We start from the raw sequence: 23,788 nt of genomic DNA on the forward strand, positions 1-23,788 counted from the left end.
CACCATAAGCATGGTAAGCCTAGAATTGTGCAACCTGGCAGCGCTGCTGGGCTGATTTCTCCAAGTGAAGCTTATTCTACTCACTTTATTTTACCCCAAGGCTAATGTAATTTAATCTTAAACGCAGAGATTTGTTTGCCACAGGAAGATGCAGTTGCCTACCTCTATTTATCTCTCTGTCTCCTCAACTATTTCCTTCCTCAAATTTGCCCATTCCATATCTTATCTAGTTGTGCAGTTATGATTAAGCTGAATGCTCCCTCTCTTCACCACATGCATAGAACTGAGAAAGTGCCCACCTTCCCTATTCTCAAATTTGAGACTTGAGAATGGTCTTGTCTAAGAATGTGAAGGGCTGCTAAACGGAAAATTTTAGAGATTTTATGTATTTATTTAGCTAATGTGTCATTAAGAAACATGTCTCAACTATTAGCCCATCACCTAAATAATAATAAAGTTCAGTTTCCATTATGAAAGGAACAACTTGCAATTAGAGAAGTGAAAATGTGTGAGCCTGTGTGTGTTCTAAGAGTTACTCACTATATATTGAGAAAACTCTAACATTCATGCCTATCACTCACATTTGCTGCTGCTGTGGACCTCTGAGTGGATGTTTTCACGTGCTCACACACAGTCCTTACACATGAATTGTTCCTAAAGACTTGGGGTTCCAATGACCGCTAAGGACTTCTTGCTTGGGTTGAATTCTGGAAGAACAGATTACTGTATATGATAAATTTATTGCTATGTACTGGAGATGTGTCCTGGGGGTCTTTTTAATTTCTGCGAGTAGGATGTTAGGTGTCTCAAATGGAGAGAGATGTTCATAGTTGTATTCTAGGATGTAGAAGAGCAACTGAAATAGAATCCAATAAGTAATTGTTGATGATACAATGAATAAGAAAGCAAAGAGGAGTTCTTTTCTGAATAATCATGACTTGTAATGAAGGCTTAAATTCTTTGGTGCTTTTAGCTTAGACTATCTGAAATATATATTTAGTGTACAGATTTCTTTTAAAAAATTTTGCCTCTACCTTGCAATTACTTTTAAAACCACTAACCTTTCTATGAATTCAGATAAGCTACCCTCACCTTGTAAGGTGGCATGATGGTGAATGAAGAAATGGCACAATACAAGGAAGTAGGGCTCTCATTCTCTCCTCTATTGAGGCAGTGCAGAGAGAAAAGCTTTTTTTTTTTTTTTTTTTGAAATGGAGTTCTTGTTCCCCAGGTTGAGTGCAATGGCGTGATCTCGGCTCACTGCAACCTCTGCCTCCCAGGTTCAAGCGATTCTCCTGCCTCAGCCTCCCAAGTTGCTGGGATTACAGGTGCCCACCACCACACCCGGGTAATTTTTTGGATTTTTAGTAGAGACAGGGTCTTGCCATGTTGGCCAGGCTGGTCTTGAACTCCTAACCTCAGGTGATCCACCTGCTTCGGCCTCCCAAAGTGCTGGGATTATAGGCATAAGCCACCGTGCCTGGCCGAGAAAAGCTTTTTGAAAAGAGAGTACTGGTAGCAATATGAGCCACTGTCCTGGAGATCCTCAGGAACAGGAAGGAGAGGCTTCTAGGTAGGTTAACTTTGGAGAAACTATAACAATAGTGACTCTTCCAATCCTCATTATACTAAGAGATGTAAGTGACCCCAAAGAGAGAATGAAACTCCCACATAAATAGTTACACCCAGAGATGGGGCAGTTGGTGTTCTTAAGTGATGACTGAAAGAAAACCTTCCTTATGGAATTGACTGTGTTAGTGTGGAACTCAGCACACAGCTTGGGCCAATCTTGTAGACATAAAAATGAAATGTAGAGACTTCCAGTTTAAGCTATGACATGTAAAGAGTTTGGAAGTCATCACTCCCATTCTTATAAAATGCGAAAGCTGCATAAAACCTGAAAATAATTTTTCTTGGACCCATTAGAGAATTGAAGTTGCAGAACAAATCACCACCCCAAAAATATGGAGAGAGGAAAATATAGAGAATTATGGTCGATTTCAGAATACATGGAGAGAAGTTGATGGAGCCCTAACGGGGTAGAAATTCTTAAGCTGTATCTTCGATATATTATTGGAGACCCAGTAGGGATTAAATTGAAAGTGAGGACCTCCAGGAGGCTGCATTGTTAGTGGGGACTCTACACTTTCCTGGGTTTTACTGCTAGGCAACTTATCTATATTTCATGAGAATATCTGACAAAGATACAATGGTGGTACTAGCAGGGGAAGAGGATAAGCAAACACCGTGAAATACCCCTGAACAGTCTTATAAAAAAGACTTATTCTCCAAGGGAAAACATCTTGCAGAGGTTTACTAACCCATCAGAATAAAGGGCATTTCTTCCACTCCAGGCTTTTCTACTCTTTCTGCCCTGCCTATGGTGGGGAGAGAAGCTAAGAAAAACTTGTGAAGGCCACAGCCCAGAAATACAGGCTCACTAAAAGACTTTGATTGAATCATAAAATTACAGAATACTTCCCCTCTACTGTAACTTACCATGATACCAACAAGGCTTAAGGTAAAACAGTGATGTATAGCTTAAAGAACTGCAAGATGCACACTCTCTTTGTGGAGGAGTACTTGGGGAGCCCAAAGGCAACAGGATAGACAAATAGTAGGGCACTACAAGAATTCTACAGCTAGAGTAAACATTAAATACAGCCCAACTTCTAGCCGGAATAACACAGAAACTCCCATTACCTCAGTTTCTATTGCCTGATGTATCATGTTTGGCTTTCTACAACAACAAAAAATTACGAAGCAGGCTAGAAAGCAGGCAAAAACAGTGAAGAGATATAAAAAAAGCACTGGAACCAAATCAAATATGACACAGATAATAGGTCAAGGAATTTAAAATATCTATGATTAATATATTAAGGACTATACTGGAAAAAGGAGACAACATCAGGAAGAAATGGGGAATGTTAGCTGAGAGAAGGAAGCTCTAAGAAAGTATCCACAAATGGCTAGAAACCAAAACATTGTAACAAAAATGAAGAATACCTTTGGTGGGCTCATCAGTAGTCTGGAAGTGCCCAAGAAAGGTGTCAATGAGCTTGATGACAGAGAAACTTCAGAACTGAAATGAAAAGAGAACAAAGAATGGAGAAAAGAAAATGCAGAACATCCAAGAACTGTGGTATAATTTTTAAATTTGTAACATATGTATAACCAGAATACCAGAAGAAGAAAAAAGAGATAATAGAGCAGAAGAAGTGTTTTAGGACACAAGGTTAATATACAAAGTCAACTGCTTTCCTGTATACCTTTCCTGTATACCTATATACAATCAGTGCACGATTGAAATTTGAAATTAATAAATTAATACTTTTAACAGCATCAAATATTATCTAGGTATAAATGTAACAATTTTACAGGATTTATATAAAAAACTGTAAAACTCTGATATAAAAATCAAAGAAAATCTAAATAATAGCAGAGACATTCTGTGTTCATGGATGGGAAGACTCAACATTGTTAACATATTAATTCCTCCCAACTTGAGCTATACATTTCATGCAATCTGAATCAAAATCCTGAAAGGTATTTTATAGATAGTGATACACTTATTCTAAAGTTTACGTAGAAAGGCAAAATACCTACACCAGTCAACACAATACTGAAGAAAAACAAAGTTGGAGAACTCACACTACCCAGTTCCAAAATTTACTATAAAGTTACAGTAATCAAGACAGTGTGGTGTTGGAAAAAAAGTAAATATATAAGACAATAAAACAGAGATTTTAGAAATAGACTCATGAATAGAGTCAACTCATCTTTGAAGAAGGACCAAAATCAATTCAAGAGAAAGACTAATCTTTTCAATCACTGGTTCTGGAACAATTGGACATTCATATGCAAAAAAATGACTCTAAACACAGATCTTATACTTTTCACAAAAATTAACTGAAAATGAATCATAAACTTAAATGTAAATGCAAAACTGTAAACCTCTACAAAGAAACAGAGAATGTGGGTGACCTTGGGTTTAGCAATGAGGTGGTAGATACAACGCTAAAATCATGATTCATGAAAGAAAAAGTGTTGATAAGTTGGAATTTATTACAATTATAAACTTGTACTTTATGAAAGACTCTTAAGAGAATTAAAAGACAAGCCACAGACTGGGAGAAATATTTGCAAAATGCATATTTAATAAAGGACTTGTATTCCAAACATACAAAGAACTCTTAAAACTCAACAATTAGAAAGTGAAGTATCCGATAAAAATAAGCAAATAATCTGAACAGACATTTCAATAAAGAAGATGTACAGATGGATACCAAGAATATGAAAAGATGCTCAACATTATATGTCATTAAGGAGTTGCAAATTAAAACAACAATGAGATGCCACTACATACCTATTAGAGTGGCTAAAATGCAACAAATTGATAATACCAAATACTGACAAGGATGCCAAGCAACAGGTATTCTTTTCCATTGCTCGTGGGAATACAAAATAGTACAGCCATCTTAGAAGACAATTTGGTCAATTTGGTAGTTTACTAATGAAGGTAAACATAATCTTATCATACAATCCAGCAACTGGACTTATAGCTATTTACCCAACTGATTTTTAAAATTTATGTCTCACGAAAACATGCGCACATATGCTTATAGGAGTTTTATTCATAATCACCAAAAACTGGAAGCAACAAACATGCCCTTCAACAGGTGAATGGATAAACAAATTGTGGTACATTCATACATCATATTATTCAGTAATTAAAGGAAATTACCTATCAAACCATAAAAAGGCATGAATGAATATTAAATGCATATTGCTACATTAAAAAAGCCAAACTGAACGGTGCTACTTTCTGTATGATTCCAATTATATAGCATTCTAGAAAAGATAATGCTATAGCAGCAGTAAAATGATCAGTGGAGGGCAGTGAAACTATTTTGTATGATGCTTTAGTGGTGGATATGTCATCCTAAGCATTTGTGAAAATCTTATAGAACCTCACAGCACAAAGTGTAAACCTTAATGTATGAAAATTAAAACACATCATTTTGAGTTCAGGGATCCCAGGATGGAAAGCAGGCTGTGAAAAATACAATCTACATATATTATGAATTATAGAAGCACCTCACTGAAGATGGTGAGGGAAAATGTGCTGACCTAAGCTAAGTACCTTTAGAAAGGAGTGCAATCTGAAAGGTTAAAGGCAAAATATATTGCACATAAGCACTGTGCTCTAGTTCATAACACGGTCCCCTATGGAGGTATGACTTAACAACTCTGACAGTGCTATAAATGCATATGAGAATGGAACAATCAGACAGAGGTTTGGCAGATAGTAGATGATCAGGTTTTTAATTGTTGGAGTGGGAGGTTGCAGATAAGCAAGTGGAAAAGCATATGCCATGTAATAATGGGTCAGAGTTGGAGACATTAATATGAACTCATGTTTAGTTTAATATGGATAAATGTGATTACATAACACGTACATACGCTTAGGTTAGTATACATTCATATATCTCACTGCTGGGTCACTTGACGGGTCCTGGAAACAATGATACCCTAGTGGCAACAAATATGCCAAGTGCCCCAATTTTGGTTTTTAATATTATTCTCCAGTAAAAGGAACCAGGGCTGCTTTAATAAATGGCTGATTCTGGGGCTAGGGTAGGAAAAATACAAGATGAGCCTGGAGAAACTTGTAGCACTAGAAAGTAAGGAAATGCTTAAAAACAAGACAAAACAAGACACAAACCAAACACAATTTGGGGCATATATTAAAGAGACAGAGTAGCCAAACAAAATAGCTCCACAATGACCAAAGCTGACACAATTTGAGCAACAAAATAAAGTAGTAACAGATTATGACCCAAAGTATAACATAAACACCCACAAGTCTATACTGATATAATGAATGATTGAATAAAGAAATAAATGGAAGAGAAAGACAATCTCTTGTGCAGAACTGTCATTTCTCTGCTCAAAAGTGGAGGAGGAACATAACCTTCCACACCATTGTGAACTGTACATAGAAACTGCCTTCTGAAGAGTACAATCTGAAAAGACAGAAAAATAACTTTATAGTAGAGAAACCTGAAAAACATACCTTAGCCAGGTAATCAAAATGATGTATTGACTTCAGATGTGTTGGAAATGGTACTTTACCTCAACGATTTCCCTCTTAAAAACACATAACTCCAGTCTAATCATCAGAAAAAAAAAATCAGAACAATCTCAATTGAGGAACACTCTACAACAAACCTGATCAATAATCCTCAAAACTGTCAAGGACATGAAAAGCAAGGAAAGTCTAAGAAACTGTTACAGCTAAGTGGAACCCAAGGAGACCTGAAAACTAAATGTAATGCAACCTGCATAGGATGCTGCTAAAAATTTGGATAAAATGAAAAAAATATGAATGAGGTTTGCACTTTGGTTAATAATAACATATTAATATCGATTCACTAATTGTAATAAATATGTACCATATCACAGTAAGATGTTAATAATAGGAGAAATTGGGTGTAGAGTATATGGGAACTCCTCGTAATAGGTTTGCAGTTTTCTAAAATTTAAAAAATATTATTTAAAAAATGTGAATTATATTTTCAGGTCGGTGAAAACTACATCTTATTTCAATATACAGTTCTAAGCAATAACCTGTAGAAAAGTTTGTGTGTCCAAAGGCTAACTGATGATTTAATAACACTAACAAATTGTTCCAAATTATATGGTTTAGGCATTTATTGTAAGGAAAGATAACAGATAAAGTTAGAAATTTTGAGTGGAGTTATTTTTTACCTTCTTAAGAAAAATAAATAAATACCTATGGGAGACTGGAAGAAAAACATATATCACTGATTTAGGACTAAACAGTGAAATAAAAGTTGTTTCATTTTTCAAAAGTAATCACCTCTGGACTTAAAATAATCCAGGTTCCACTCCCATCTCTCTTTAAATAAGGGAATTTGGCATGAAACTAAAATTCACAGAATTTAAAACAATGCCTTAAGAATATGTTTTGCTATGTGTATCAGACATACACACTTTCTCAAGCTTCTGTTTCTCAAAGGCATGAAACTATGAGTGTATAAGAAGGGTAAAGAAAAGGAAGCTTGGGTTTCTTGAGTAGCCCTTTATGAACACACTTAAAGTGTCTGAGTAAAATATGGGTTTACAGCTTTTTCCAGTGTGAAACATCTTTTGAATATAATAAGTTTAGCAAGGATACTTGACACAATAGTAAGTTTATTTTTTCACATAGATTTATTAAGAAACTGTGTTGCCATGTGGATTTAAGTTCTGATTGTAATAACTTTGTAATCCATCCCAGGGATTTATGGCCTGCATCTTAAAAGCCATTGGAATGATTAGATATTTTGCATAAAAATTTCTAAAATACAGTTTTTACTAGCCACATGCAGCCTGAAAAAAATGGCTTCCAGGAAGATCAGTTTTATTTCTGTCATGCTCTTTGAGTTGATTTCAAGAAAATTGCATCACTCATTACCTATAAAGTGTGTGTGAAAGATCTATGGCTTTATAACAGATAGGCATGAGTGAATATTTAATATAAATATTTTACATACATTTTATTGTTTCACTTAAAAGCACAACAGCTGGGGTGGGGGCGTTTTATTATTTAATATATTATAAAATCTAAATAGTTAACATGTGAGAATGTAACTAAATACTTGCCTGAATGTCTAGGTTTATTTTGGGGATTTTTATCATTTATATGAATATAGTTTTTTTCTGATAAATTTTGCAAAACCCTAAAGATTAAAAAATGTCATGTACAATTTTTCCTTCTGTCTCTGCCCATATTAAGATAATATGGATCTCCATTTCTTTCCTTTCCCATAGTAACAGCTGAAATTTCTACTAAATTTCTCAGAACCAAAGAGATATTTTTATCTTTTGACACTGTAACTCTTCTAAAAGAGTTATATATTTTCTTCTTGACTTTGGTCTCTAGGGAACTCAGAAATCAATTAACAACATCATTTAATTTTTTTAAATGTCTCTAGTATTTATGTTTACTTACTTAGTGTAATCTTGAGCATGTTTTAATGTCTGAACATCATTAGCCATTGGTATTCAACTTTTTAACCTATTTTTAACTATTCCAAAAATCTATATAGTTCTCTCAAAATTATTTTGCAAATTACAAAAACTACACTCAGATAAATATATTTCTAAACTGTATTATATACCAAGAGTCAAAGAATTCTTTTTTAGGTAAAACAGTAATTTATTTCAGGTTTCAAAATATACATGTAGAATGAAAATAGAGAAAAAATAGCATACAAGTTGGGAAAAGAGACTATATGGAATTATGTGTTCTGATTATAAAGCTGTAGTTATATACTTATAATAGGACTCTAGTAGTTTATATAATATATATAATAATATATTATGAATTATATATTATTCAAATATCAATTATACAAAAGTAGATAAGTCAATACATGTCTAGGTAACCGTTTACCCAGAGGTAGTCAAACTAAAAGTTAAGGGCAAAATTCTCACCTTCACTTTAAATACCAGCCAGAAGCCCAGAGGTCCCCATGGCCACACTCACTTCTAACCAGCTGGCTGTAAAATTGGGGTTCCCACAGCACTCTGAGTTTTAATAATTCACTTAGACCAATTCATAGAACTCAGGAAAGCACAGTACTTTAAATTACAGTTTTATTATAGCAAAAGGAATCAAGTTAGAACTACCCAAAGAAAAGGCATAAGGAGAAGTCTAGAAGCCTTTCAAAAGTGAAACTACTACAGACCTTGAGGACATGTTACTCTCCCAACAATGAAGTATCACAATGACCAAAAAGTACTGCCAGCCAGGGAAGCTCACCTGAGTTTTGGTGCCTATATTTTTATTTGTGTCTTACCTAGACATGATTGAATCATCACTCACATGACTCAGTCTCTAGGCACCCTAAATTGTCTGGAGATTAGGGTGATATGACTCAAATTTCTAATCACATGGTTAGTCTTTCTGGCACGGCTAGACTTTATCCTAAGTCATCTCATTAGTGTAAACCATCTAGGGACTCGCCATGAGTCACCTCATAAGCATAAACTATCAGTTGTGGTCTGAGACGCCCAACATAAAATCCCCCTCTTCCTTCTTCATCTATTTTTTAAACTATGATATTTACATAAAGTGAAGACAAAAAGAGATAAAGTACTAATGTATTATCAGTTAGTCTTGCCATCTAATTTCTTTGTTAGATAACTGGTGATAATGACAATAAATAAAATTTGGCAACACTAAATATATGGAGGACTATCTGTGGATTTCCTTCCATATATGAAGTTAATTGGACACACATATCCATAATATAGTAGAATTTACTTATTTTAATAATAAACTTATTATATATAACCTAATTAGAATTAATTCAAATGCTAGAAATACAATGAATATGCCATTGTATACTCGGTCCCCTTTCTTCAGGGACACTTTACCTGAATAATGACTCAGATACTGACTACCAAGGCTTTCTTTTTTTGCAGTAGGCTAATTTGCCACACACTATTCTTTGCCATTCCCAGAAATTACTTTGTTCAAATTCCAAGAATATTAATATAGATATTCACTGGTATCTAAGTTTAAAATATCACAATTTAATTGATTATAAACAAACATCCAAAATTCAAAGTGATAATAGCTATATCGACTTTCATCAATTTCCTTTATTTTTTTTTCTTGAGAAGCTTATTCTTTGGGTGAGTAGTCTCCTCTTCTGTATTCATTTCCCTGTTATTTCTCTCCCTGCCTCATACTCTCACACTTGTGGACATGCTATCTACACTAGAATACTTCATCAGTAGCTCAGCAATATTTTGCCTGTTTACTTACCTGTTTCCCCATCTATGTGAACTTGGTAGTTTGTTTATTCCATCACCAGAGGGCCTTTTGCATTGCATTACTATTAGTTGTTAATTGTCTGCCTCCCCACCTGCTCTGAGAGTACTCCAAGAAATGGATGGGGGCAATTTCAAATGGGGTTTTGTATCTCCAGGACCAAGAACAGATCATAGCACTCAATAATGTTTGACATTCAAATATCAAATATCAATATCAAAATAGGAAAAATAGTATCAAAATAAAGAAAAATTTTTTCATAAATTAATGAGAAAAATTTATGAGCCAATGATGAATACTATTTTGCTGTCTACATGAAAAATACATAAGAATACGATAAAATATAAATTAAAATGAAAATCATACAGAGAGAAGTTCATTTGTGAGGATATGACAAAAACTGCAAATCTCTTTAAATACAAACAGAATGTTGGCACCAAACTAGTAAATATAAGATATATTGTGGAAAATATTCAACAGTTGATTCTAAAAGAGAAAAATAAAACATAATTTGAATACATCGAACATTAGGAGCTTTAAAAGAGTTCTAATTTCACTGTGCAATTTCATCATTTCACAAATGTATGTATTTGTGTACATATATCTATATATACCCATATATACAAATGTGTACTTTGGAGCCGATCCCATGAGACCTAAATTTGGATATGTGAATAGTAACTTTTAAAACAGCATCTGTGAAGATCCATCTGAAGATAAGTTTGACATTTAAAATATATTCTGTTTCACTGTGGAGACAAAAGTTGAACTGGTGATTTTAAAAAAAATGTTTTTTGACACGATAAAATAAAAAGAGACTTTGCTGGACATTATATCATTCCAAAGACTGCCTGTGTGGGGACAAGGAAGTGGTGTCCAACTTCAGGAATTTTTTTTTCAAAAAAGATGAATAAGGCCATGTGAAATAGGCAGGAAGCTATAACATGACACGTTTTCCTGCAATATTCCTGATGGCACTATTTTCACTAATATTTAATAGACCATTTACAATGTGTCTAACAGTCTCTTTAAATTTAATTCATAATACACATAAAACGTATAAACCCTCAAACAATAGCCTAGAATAAGTAAGGTTCTACTAGACATGCTCTCCCCCAAACCCCCAAAAAAAGATTTCTAGAGAAGCTAGAAAAAGCCAGGAATGCATGTGTAGTTCAAAGATTACGTGAGTGAGTTTGGTAACATTTAGGTGTCATGCTTTATTTCCCCAAGCATAATCTAGTTCTGTGATAACTTGGACATTTATGCAAGCTTAACTATGGCTTCTGAGAAGCTAGGTATAAACAGAAGGCTGTTCTTTAGGAAATTTGTCACAGAGATGCTCCATGACCTTTGGCAGTGGTAAATCCCAATAACAAGGGCAATTCAATAGATTTGCTCATATGATGAGCAGACTCAATTCTGTACATCCAGTAGGCTGCATAAATGAAGTCCTGACCTGAGAGACTGCAATTCCAGAACAGGTGTAAAATCTGCCTCAGAGCCATTAATGTCTTGCTTTTTTTGACCCCAGAATTCACAATCAAATAAAAACAGAAATTATATGTTGCTACTGTTGAAAATTCTTTCTATATTATCTGTCAGACAACCCAATGGAAATATAAAAATGCTGATACAAGAGAACCTTTCCAAGCAGTTTACCCTTTAAAGGACATTATAAAAGTCTACTTTTTTTAAGACTAGAAAACACTAAGGCAATTAAATAATATTAAACCAATGACTATTCTATATTACATGGAGTTTATAGCTATATTTATGAATCTCCTCACAACTTAGGTGAAATTTATATAATAGTTTGACCACATTTCATACCCCTAAAAATGGACACTCTCTTGTCATTAATATATTGTCCATGACCCTGTGTGCATCAAAATCTCAAGCTTATATCTGAGTCAACATGTGAGTGGATTGGTGGAAATAATATTGAAGACTGGCATCTTTCAAAATAGTGAACTCTCCTGAGACTGCCTTTGAATATGAGAGAAATATAAAGCCTAAGAAATGAACATAGTTAAATATTGGTCTTGTTCTAAAAATCTGACACTCAATTTAATTACGAAGTCAAAACTCCAATATGTAACACTTCACATAGTTTAATGGCTGATTTTCTGGCTAAACAAGATTTCTGTGTACTTCAAGTATAATAATGTAAAGGAAAAAAATGACTCATAATAGAAAAATTATTTTTCAATTCTCTACATTCAATTTTTTAGAATTTTCTGTATTATATTTAAAGTGTCTAATTGCTTTAAATTACTCTCATTAAGATGTGTCTGAAAACTATTTTCCATTTCTAAAGGTTTATCTTTCAAACTGACCCCATTTTTCCATTACTCTTGTTTTTGTCCAAATACATTTAAGATATGGACAAATAAGAGGAAATATATAGCATTTCTGCCGAATATACAAGTTTTCTGTTTGGTTTGTTGGCATATTATGAATTATGTTTTATATACCACAGAAAAGACACATTATTTAAAATTAATATATAAAAAAAAGATTCTGGAGTGCACATTTCTTTCCTAATTGCTATCACATTTACCTGATGTGATGGTAAAGCGAAGTGGGATGAATTCAGGGAAACTGTCAGTCTAGAGATGCCGCTTTTTCTGTTGTAGCTTAGAGAAAGATTAGGATGGCTTAAAAAAGAATAAAATCCTGTCATTCGCAAAAAAATGGATGAGCCTGGAGGACATTATGTTAAGTGAAATAAGCCAGCACGGAAAGACAAATACCACATGTTCTCACTCATGTGAAAGTTAAAAAAGTTGATCTCATAGAAAGAGAGAGTAGAATAGTGGTTGCCAGAGGCAGGGAAGTGTGGAGGGAAGAGCATTGCCAGAAGTTGGTTAATGAATACAAAATTACAGCTTGATTAAGGAATCAGTTTTAGTGTTCTATAGCACTATAGAACTATAATTAACAATAATTTATCGTATATTTTCAAATAGCTATAAAGAACAAATTTTGTATGTTCCCAACAGCAAGAAATGATAAATATTTGAGGTGATGAATATAATAATTACCCTGATTTATTATACATTATATACAGGTATCAAAATATCATTCTGTACACCATTAATATGTACAGTCATTATGTGTCAAATAAAAATAATAATAAAAGCAAAACTAAGATAAAAATAGCTAGAAACCAAGCAAAGTAGTAAATAAAACATACACCATCATCTTTCATATGTGAGAGACAGAGAAGGTATTTTTCTTTTGCGTTATGATGTGACACTCATTCACAATCATATCTGAAGAGTCAGCCCAAAACAGCATTGCTTTTTACATGCTCTGGCACAGTTAGGGTGTTTAATGTAAGGTGTAATTGGGGAAACAACCCAACAGTCTCAGTATAGTACAACTCTGAGATTAACATTTACCTTGTGTTATGCCTAATACCATCTTTACCAATATCAAAACTCTACTTATTAAGTACCCCCTCACTAAGGGTGCTGTGTGGGGTTCACTCAGAGAACTGTATATACAAGTCTTTGCCTTCTAGAGAATTTCATAATAAAAAGTATAGAAAAGTGAAAGGTAGAATATAAGACAGAATTCACTTGAAGAACACCTACAAATCTTAAAATAAATACATCGCATTTTATTATGTTAAAATATATGTATATGACTCTATGATACCAGACGTAAAAAACAATGGTTACAGGATGTGTATTTGATAACTGTATTTATATCATATGAAAATCATATGCTTATTATTTTATTATGTAATTATATACCTATTATATTAGGCAATTATGAAGATTAAAATACACCTTCATTTGTTAATATTTGATCCCACGGATTCCTAGTTAATGAGTATTCCAAAATCAAATGCCAAGAAAATTTGTTTTAGATTTTTTATTACAATTAATAATTTCATGACCTATAATATCCAAAACAATTGAGTTTTATTTGTCAGTGAAAGATATTTTATACTGGAGTTTGTTATTAAGTTAGTCAAGATGTAGCGTCAAGTATTTAAATTGAAGAAGCTTAAGAGAAAAAAATTAAAACTACTAATACAATAAATCAACCAGTAGATAAAGTTGAATATTTTACTAGACACAGTTAGTGGAACTAAATTCTAAGTATGTGAGTATAAGTGACATTTAATTCTAATTCAGAATAACCAGAGGTAGCCTGCACTGCATTGGCCAGCCCTTTTGTCTATGTAATGTGTATGTGTTCTGGGGCTATCTGAGCATGTGTGTCACCTTGAAGTGAAACTAAGTAGATTGCCTGCCCAAAGGGAAGGCAAAGACAACACTTGAATAGGACGGCATGCCAAAGAACACTTAATTTTTTCATTTAAATCTGCACAGTGAGCCTTTGAAAAATGGTCAATCTGTACCCACAAAAGAAGATGAAAGTAGATTCTTTGGAGAGTTGAAGCTAAAAGCTCTCAGCAAAGAATGGTCTCATGAGAAATTTGAAAATCATGCTTATCTTTTCTACAATAAATAAGTGGTGTGGTAGTAACTTCTTTTGTTTTGGAAGAGATTATTTTGTAGAAGTGCTGTATCATTAAGTAAAAGATAAACAGGGTCAACTATGAGTTACCTGCATTCAAAGAGAAGTGTTTTTACCAAACCAAAAATTCGTGTTTTACTTTCAAGGTATTCTATGTCAGAATACTAGTGTATGTGCATGTGTATGTGTGTGTGTGTGTATGTGTATAGTCATGTATTGTGATATTTTGACATTTATTTAAAGATAATAAAAATGACAAAGTCATACTTTTGTTACAAACTGGAAAAATAATCGATTTCTTAAGGTTCTTCTTCAGCTAATGAACAATCTCTCTCTTTCCATTAGACTGGTAAAATTGGAGCCTAAGTAGTTTCCTTTTAAGCTTCTGCTCTAGCTAGTTTACACCTCAGTGTACGGGCACTGTTGATTAGGCTGTGGGGACAGAGGACCAAGTTTAAGTATTCAAAATGGAAAGTCTTTTAGAAATTGTACTGGTTCTCAATTATCTGCCACTCCAGACTTCCTTAGCTCCTGAACCTTGGCCATTTTCTCTCATCAGAGCCCTCTGGTTTCCCCTGCTGTTGCCTCATTTCCTAATGCCTCTGTTTTTCTCAGCCTCATTTAAGAGTCAGGCTTTTGACAGAGCTGGACTCTGCATGGCATCCACAAGGTTCCTGATGGTGGGAGATGCAGCCGCTCAGACAGCCCTGTGTTACCCGATGGTAAATTTACAGGAGCTCTGGCTTCCCCAGCATCTGCTTTTAGTGGCTTGGTTACACAATCAAGAAGTGTGTGGAGATTAATGCCCAGTGTGGAAAACTAAGGTCAGTGAGAGACAGAAAATAAAAAAACAATATGACAAAAAATTCCTTTCCCTTCCTTCCTGTTCTTGGACTGCTCTGAGGCATAGCAGCTCTATATGTTCTCCCTGGACACTTCCTTTTTGTCGAAGCCAATTGGTCCTGTCTTCTTGTGAAGTTGTAAGCAGAAAGGTAATGCACCGCTTTTATGCATTTACCCTCATGTGTGCTACTCTGGAATCATACCCCTAAGAAAATGTTGGCAGGTAGGCCTTGCCTCAGCCTTATGTTCTATAGGCTAGCTGGGTTAGACAGTAATGAAACCCTAATAGTAGTTCAACTCTTATTTTTTAAAGAATTTAAAAGAATTAAATTTAATTTAATAAGCATTCTCCTCTAAGTCTAAGATATTGGAAGCCTCTAAACATAAATATAGTCTAGGCTGAATTATCATAGAGGTATTAGTCTAGCAAAAGAGATAGAGGCACTAAAGCAATAGTTACCAACCGGGATGATATCCCAAATATTTAACAGTCAGCGGGGCATGGGAACTCACAAACTGCAAAAGATATTAGCCTTTAAGTTGTTGGATTATTAGAGATGTTTGGGCAGCCACGTGGCAGAAGTACACTCAGAAGTTTAAGGTCTGTGATAATTTATCAACTGGAGAAGAACTGGAATATATTACCTGTAAAATCAAGTTTGGTAGTTCCAGCATGTAGCCGTTCAATATCAGCTCTACACACCAAATACTGTAAGACCCAAAGAGGCAGGAACAAAGGGATACCGAAGTGACTGAGATTTGTATTAGTGGGGCACAAAGTTAGCATATTATATTATGGGTTCCTCCCACACTTGATTTTTTTTTAAAGTCTACTTAGATAGCCTGCTAGCTATCAAGGTAACATATTTTCATAGCAAGAGAAAATCAAGCTTAAGAATTAAATCAACATTATTCATATAAAAATTGTGTGGCTACAGGCATATACCAGACATGAACTCATGCTCAGAAAATATTCAGTGACAAATGTGTTATTTAATAAAATTATCACTGGAAATTTTGTTCATTATGGGCCGAGCTATATTTTCTGTGCAATTTTATATCTCTAGGGTACTTAAGCTTAGTTTGCAAAAGTTCATGAAAAATGATATATTTTTAGACAAATAGAAGCACTGGGTTACTAAAAAGCCCAGAAAAGTTCTGGACTTTACTTACTTGCCTTTGGGATATTTTGTCCTCTTTTAGGCAAAGGTTGGTACCTGTTTCCTTTGAAATAAATGAAAATTTATAGGAAAAAAACACATTTTCCACACACTGTCACTCTGAGGTTTGCTGTTCAGCCACAAAGACTTGAGTACTTCTTATATGCAATGAAATTTCTGAATCTCTGAAAATTTTGACTTCATGTTTATAAAATATCTCTATAATTCCCTATTTTCTTTAATTCTGGTCAGTTAAGGATAATTTATGATTGTGGAGTTAGCTCAATTTTTCATTTGCCTTAGCTTGACACACACTTTGAATTTTAGTTTGATGTCTGCATTTCTTTAAACACATCAGTAATGCTTTTTTGAAAAAAAAAAATTCCCCAATTTATCTTCCCTTAAGTGTGTTCAGATAGTTTTGTGACCTAAGCAAGTGATTCCCTGGGAGGTCCGTGATTTTTTGATTTTTAAAAACTCTTTAATTCCAAAAGGTCATCGATGTGAAAAGGCAACTCAGCCAGTCTCAGCAGTAAAATATACTAAATCTTAATAGTCTGTCACAATTTCTTTCAGAAATAACCTTAAATTGGTGATGATTAAAATCTCAATATGAAAGAAAATCCACTCCCTTAATTACATTCCCTGCCACAAACATGCTATGAGAACAACTCACAAATCCCACAACTTGCCCTATCTTGCTCGGTGACAGAATGGAAAGCGGTCTCATGAACTTTCTCTTCTGCTTTGCATAAAAGGTTGGAATCTTTATTATTTCCCTTTATCATTGGCACTAATGTATGAAAAGTGAATCAATTTTTCCATGTTTAAACCAAACTATACAAAATATTTACTGATGTGAACTGCCTAATTCGTATTTTGCAAATTGTTAAGACTCTCATGCAACAATACAACAAGGTCAGGTTGATTCCATTTGTTCAATACACAGTTTGAAGAAAATTGCTCTGGTTAGAGAAGAATGATTAACTGATTTTGATCGGGGTACCAAAGAGAGGCAATTTAGCAAACCTTTGAAGGCTGAGTAATAAACTGATACTTTTAAAATGGAAGAAAGTAGATTTAAGGCAGAGAGAATGAGAGAACTAGAGAACACAGAACCATAAGGACATAAGGACGTATATATTGAAGAGATAAAGAAAAGTAAATATTAGAGTTGGAATAAAAAACCCTTATTTGATTTGTAGACACAATCTCTTTATTTTAAAAATAAATATTCAGAGAAATTATATCATGACAAACCCTAGACAGTAAAAATTGATATTTGAATTCTGCATTTTAAAATGTAGCCTTAACCGTGTCACCACATTCAGACTTTATTTTCAATAGCCAACTGCAACTATATCCACCTCAATATACTGCACGACAAATTGTAGAATTACTATGTCTAAAATACAACTTTTCTTCAGAATTTGTTCTGTCATCTAAAACTTCCATTTATTCTTTAGACTTCCCATCCCCTCGGATTCCTAAAATAGAGACTTGGATATCATTCAGTTGATGTCTTCCTAATATTTCTAGTGAGCCACCAGATTATAAAGATTGACTTCAGAATGTGTCTCAAATCCTGTTTCTTCCCTCCAACTACTTCCACTACTGACTTAATTCAGTCTTCAACTCTAATTTGGATTATTAAAACAACTGCCTGTTTCCCCTATAAAGTATGTAGAATGTGACATGCCACTAAATTTTCCATACAAATAATGCTCACAGGGCAGTTTAAAGTATTCTTATGAAACAGGATCAAGGTAAGGCACACAGTTACAAATTTGGTAGGCATCAGGATAGAAGCAATATTAGAGATCATGGAAATAGATGGTATTGCCAAAATAAGGGGGTTGAAAAAGGAAAAAGGGTATTGAAATAACAAAACGAAGCAATGTCTTTTGCTTTTTGACAGTCTACTGCTGATGATTTTCTACAATCTTGCATGTGCGTGTAGAATATATTTTTATTAATTTACTAGGTAAGTCAGGAAATTAACTAGCCCAATTCTCCAAATAACCATAAGAAGAAATATTGGTAGTTGATAAGGCTATGTAGAGAAAATGTTAAGCTAATAATAATGATAATTAATAGGCCATAACAAAAAAGATAACCTTATGGATTCAATCATAAATGTAATTATATTACAACATTATTTAATTAGTCCTAATTTTTGGAAATTTTAGAAAGTAGAAAGTAGTCCCCAAATCTTATATCTCCACAGGTTTCTGAATAATAGCTATTATCCACACTTAACTATATGGAAACCGTGTTCAGAACTGTACTGCATAAATGATAATGACAGCATTATTTGTAAGTTTCTTTGATCTGTTATCACTTGTGATATCAAGATCATTATTTTCATCCCTACTGAAAAGTTCTTGATTAAATGTCTAAGTGACAGAGGTATCAGTGATTTAATCTCAATATGTTCACCATTTATCTTTTTCTTTGTACATGTACAGGGTTTAGTCTTCTTCTCTGTTTTCAACAATGTTTCTCAACCCTCATTGCACATCAGAATTAACTGAAGAGCTCTGAAAAAATTACCACTGCCTCGGTCCCACCCTTGACATTTTTATCCAATTAGTTTGCACTTGGGTGTGGGCACTGTTTTTTTTGTTTTCTAATGAACAGAAAGATAGGATTGAGAATCACTGTCTACACTTTCTCTCTGTCTGAAAAATCACAGATACTCTCAAATTTTATCACCCTGATCTCTTTACTTTCCTTATCTATAGATTAATATCTCCAAATCCCCATTCAACATCTCTACTTACCATGTCCAAAAATAAACTCTTGACCTTTCTTCTCTGCATCTTGCTTCTCCCCAATTTACTACTCTCCTGCTTACATGCAAAATATGTAACAACTTGGGCACGTCTCACTTTCACAGCTACCATCTTGGATCTCCTCACCCATACTCTGGTCCTCCTATAGTATATTTTTCACGGAGTGGTCACAAAGTCTTTTTAAAAGTGTAAATCGAGTAATGTCTGCTGAACACCCTCCAATGACTTGGTTATACTCAGAATGAAGCCAGATCTCTTCCCATGGCCTTTATGTGGGGGTGAAAGCAGGCAAACATGGAAGTGAAAGCAGAGGATAGAGAGAGGGGAAAACAAACACACGCTTTCAAACATGGATTCGTGAGACGTTTCTCAAGCTACCTGAAGGTTTTCTTTCCTATGTTTCTCATTTTCCCCTTCCAGCCACTTTGTCAGGAAACAAGAAGCCCTCTGCTCCCTTGACTTGCACTGCTTCTTCTTAACTTCCTTTGGAAGAATTATTCCAAGGGCCTTGTAGTTACACACACTTTTGACAGACACTTTCCGAATACCAGCTTCTCTATAACACTAGCTTTTTTAGTCTGGTGGGCAGCCAAAAAGGGTAGGTAAGTAGCAGTGGAGATAAGCAACAGGAGAACATGGCTTTGCTATGATAAAAAGGATATTTGCTCATGCATATGAATCTGTCATTGTTCTGATTTTGATCTGTGCTTAGACAGCCAGTAGACTGAATCTGTGCCCAGCTAGTCCATCAAAGAGGTATTATTGCTTTTGGGTTGTCTGGGTTTTAGAGATTCGAAAGACTGTTGAAGAAGTGCAGCATCTTGTCCTGCCAGAGAGGCTTTTCTAACTCAGGATTTGGGAAACACTCAGTTCCTTTCCAGATTTAACCCTGCCTCATCTCTTTGTTCTTTTGGAGTTTAGGCTAAAACTGAGTGCATGACCTTAAATCCAGCAGCACTAGTGTATATGAGTCCATTTCTCTCTTGGATGGTGAGAAGGAATGTAGGGGACTCTGCCTTAACCTAGTTGAAGAACTCTTTCCCTAAGCCACCAAAATAAACCATCTTCAGTAGTTTGTGGTTCACGTAGAATTAAAAACTAAATTATGGGTACCATTATCTGTGTATCATCCAAAGTCAGTTTTTTTGTACCAGCAATTACAGTGTAATTATTCTGTACCAGCAATTGCGGAGTAATTAGGTAAGTTTATTCTGAATCCTACCTGGAGGCCCCTTCTCCACCCATGAAATGTTCAGGACTAGGCCTGGATATGACTGTGAGAAGTTTCATTTGTGTAGCACTGAGTGATACAGAGACATCTAAAATATCTGTCCTCCGAGAAATTACAACTAGCAAAGGGCAACCAGCTCCCACAGCAAAACAATATTAAGTATTGAATCATTAATTAAATCATGAACAGTAAAGAATTTTAGATTTCTTGAATTTTAGAAGGAAAACTCATCTTTAAGGCAATCGTGAAAGAGACACTATGAAGACAAAGGTTTCTTAAGATTTTGTGTAACTTGAATACATTGGAAAAGGGTCCTAGAGGTTGCCTATTGGGGGGAGGCATGCGGTGTCCTGGGGAACAAACTGGGGCAACTGAGGCAATAAGAGGGAATTCCCGGGTTTGAGGGTGCTCAGAACATCAGCATGGCTGTCAACTAGTATAGCTGTCCCTATTAATACAAGCTAATTATATATAACATTTGTATAACTATAGCTTTCATGGCAAAATTACTTATTTATAAAAAAGTGAAAACAATCTAAACAGCCTTTGGGATAAAAAATAAATCAATTTTACATTATAAACAAAGAAGGAGGCCTCTATGTACTAATCTGGAAAGGTGCTCATGATATATTCTTTAAGGAGAAAGGCAAATTCCAAAGGCTTATATGTAAAGTATCATTTGCTACAGTGAAAATAGTTTGTGTATGTGTGCACATGCTTGTGTGTTACATACACACTAATGCAAATATCTGAAAAGTGTTATATCAAACTGCAAACAATAATTACTAGGAAAGTGGACTATGGAAGGGGGTAAGATTACTGAAAAAAAGTCACATTTTACTTTACATATATGTTGTTTAAATTTATACAATGAGTATTTGTGCTTTGATAATTCAAAAATCATTTGTTAGAGAAAGGATTTAGAGGCGTGTGTGTGTGTGTGTGTGTGTGTGTGTAGCTTTTGTAATCCAAAGTTAAGGGTAAAAAGCAATGTAACTTGCATACATTGAAAGATTTAATATGGGAGCTATTTAGAAATTTTGCTTTTCTTTAGGTTCCAATTCATGATACCTAAGGTAACATCTAATTAGCAAGCATTTGTAACAGTTGCCCATGATGGCTAAGAAAAAGTTTTGCTATATTCACAAATTTATAAATTATACAAGTATATGATATTTATAAATTTAACAAATTTCTATATGATATAAGCATTTGCCATGTAAAATTTTATTAACTAAATACTTTCAAAAATCCTTATTCTTACTCTTAAATTTACATACATATGCAGAGAGAGAGAGAGAGAGAGGTTGAGATATAACATGCATGAACCCTAATGCTGATCAATACATTAGCAACCAGATATAGAATTAAAAATACTTTTATTTTTATAAAATTATTTTATGATATTTAAATAACTTCAGAAAATAATTTTTAAATGTTATTCTTAAAATAATTTTCCTTTAAAATTTTGATATTCAAGTATAATTTATAATTGCCTTTTAATTATAAATTTGAATATTTAGAAAAATAACTTTAAAAGTAATATAAATATAATTTTTATTATTTTATGTTTACTTTAGGAAACAGTCTTATGATAATAGATTTCAATTCTCTATATTTCTAATAGTTATATATTATTCTTTTAATCCTTTAAATTACTATTACTACATAAAAATTATGCAATATATTGACTGTAACTAAATATTTCGCTGAAGTGAAAGCTTTTCTTGAATACATATATAATAATATATGAAGTAGGAAGGTTTTATTGCATGATTCTGCCAACTATTGTTGGTCCATTATCAAGACATAGATATTAACAGCAGTAATTAACATATTCATACATTTTTATCAATTTATACTTAAAAACATAGCCATATACTTTCTAAAAATAATTTATTGCATAGTTATTTTTTTCAATGAAAGCATATGGAGCACATTTATTTAAAAATGTATGAGCTTTATTTAAAACTTAAATATTTGACATATATCTCATGGGTTTCCACCTGAACTCCTGCCTCAGGGATTGCATTCATACCCATGTCAGTTGAGTACCCATTATTCCACACTCAGGGAATCACCTAAGGAAGACAGAAGTACTTTTAAAGAGGATTAAATTAGGAATAGGGATAAAGGTCTGAGGAGATTGGTAAACCAGCGTCATTACAGATGACAGTAGAGAAAAGACATGGGAGCTGGAAATTACCATAGCTTCATCCATTCATGATCTCATCACATCCAGGTGCACATTTAAACACAGAATTCAATTCACATTGTCAAGTACAGGGAATAAAATTATCCAACAAGGCCGAGCATGGTGGCTCATGCCTGTAATCCCAGCACTTTGGGAGGCCGAGGCGGGCGGATTATCTGAGTTTAGGAGTTCAAGACCAGCCTGGCCAACATGGCAAAACCCCGTCTCCACTGAAAGAACAAAAATTAGTCAGGCATGGTGGCAGGTGCCTGTAATCCCAGCTACTCAGGAGGCTGAGGCAGGAGAATCGCTTGAGCCTGGGAGGCAGAGGTTGCAGTGAGCCAAGATAGCACCATTGCACTCCAGCCTGGGCAACAAGAGCGAGACTCCATCTCAAAAGAAAAAAAAAAATTATCCAACAAATGTAGATTTGGCACCCACTCCGCATCAGGCCATTTGCCATGCACTGGAGGAGAAGTAATTATGACATGCTTCCAGACCTTGAGGTAGTTCATCTACAAAATAATTGAATGTATAATAGTGGAAAGAGGAAGAGAGGTATAAACTAACTAGAGCCAATCTGGTTGGGATCGGGCTACAGAAAAGACAAGAAATATATGGAATGTAGGAAATACTATCCAGGAATGTATGGACAGATTCAATAACAGAAACATACCCTATGAACTTTACTTGGGCCCATAACCTTAATAATAACAGTCAAAGTCATGTAGATGGATACTATTTATTAAATCTGACAGCAGCCTGAATTCTACCTGTTGTACATGAGCAGACACGGTAGTCTAATGTTTCTCAACTGTCATTCCTTCAAGAAGAAAGTGCCACAAAGATAAAATATTTTGATTATGAGGCTACCCTAGTGAAAACTACAAATAAAATCATAAAGTTCTTTGTCACTTCATGAAGAAAGCTACATAAATAGTGAATGGTAGCTAGTGTCTGCAGCATCAGCTTCTACTTACTGATTTATTTTCCTTTTCTAAAGGGCAAGAGACTCACTTCTCATTTTAATTTGGAGAAATACAGTACTTCACAGAGCAGAGATTAATGGAAATTTTTGGATGTCTTATTTTGAAAGTCCTTTTAAAAAGTTCATAATCATAAAAAGCATTTGTCATAGAAATAAACACAGGATTGTGTCTCTGGGATTTGGGGGTAATAATTGGGCCGGTGAATTACTTTAACCTCTTTTTGCCAAAGCAA

The 23,788-nt window shown here is 34.3% G+C and overlaps 1 protein-coding gene across 3 annotated transcripts in view; it reads right to left on the minus strand.

Moving 5' to 3' along the window:
- Positions 1 to 23,788, minus strand: part of MARCHF1 (membrane associated ring-CH-type finger 1) — an 834,037-nt gene that overhangs the window by 319,092 nt on the left and 491,157 nt on the right. Inside the window, exon 2 of one of the 3 annotated variants that reach the window (XM_019025745.4) lies at positions 3,007 to 3,082. The exons of the other annotated variants lie outside the window; for them this stretch is intronic. The gene's annotated coding sequence lies outside the window, so the exon portion shown is untranslated. The remainder of the gene's footprint in view (positions 1 to 3,006; positions 3,083 to 23,788) is intronic. 3 annotated transcript variants of the gene reach the window in all.

The sequence above is a fragment of the Gorilla gorilla genome, chromosome 3, assembly GCF_029281585.2.
Source record: "Gorilla gorilla gorilla isolate KB3781 chromosome 3, NHGRI_mGorGor1-v2.1_pri, whole genome shotgun sequence".
NCBI lineage: Eukaryota > Metazoa > Chordata > Mammalia > Primates > Hominidae > Gorilla > Gorilla gorilla.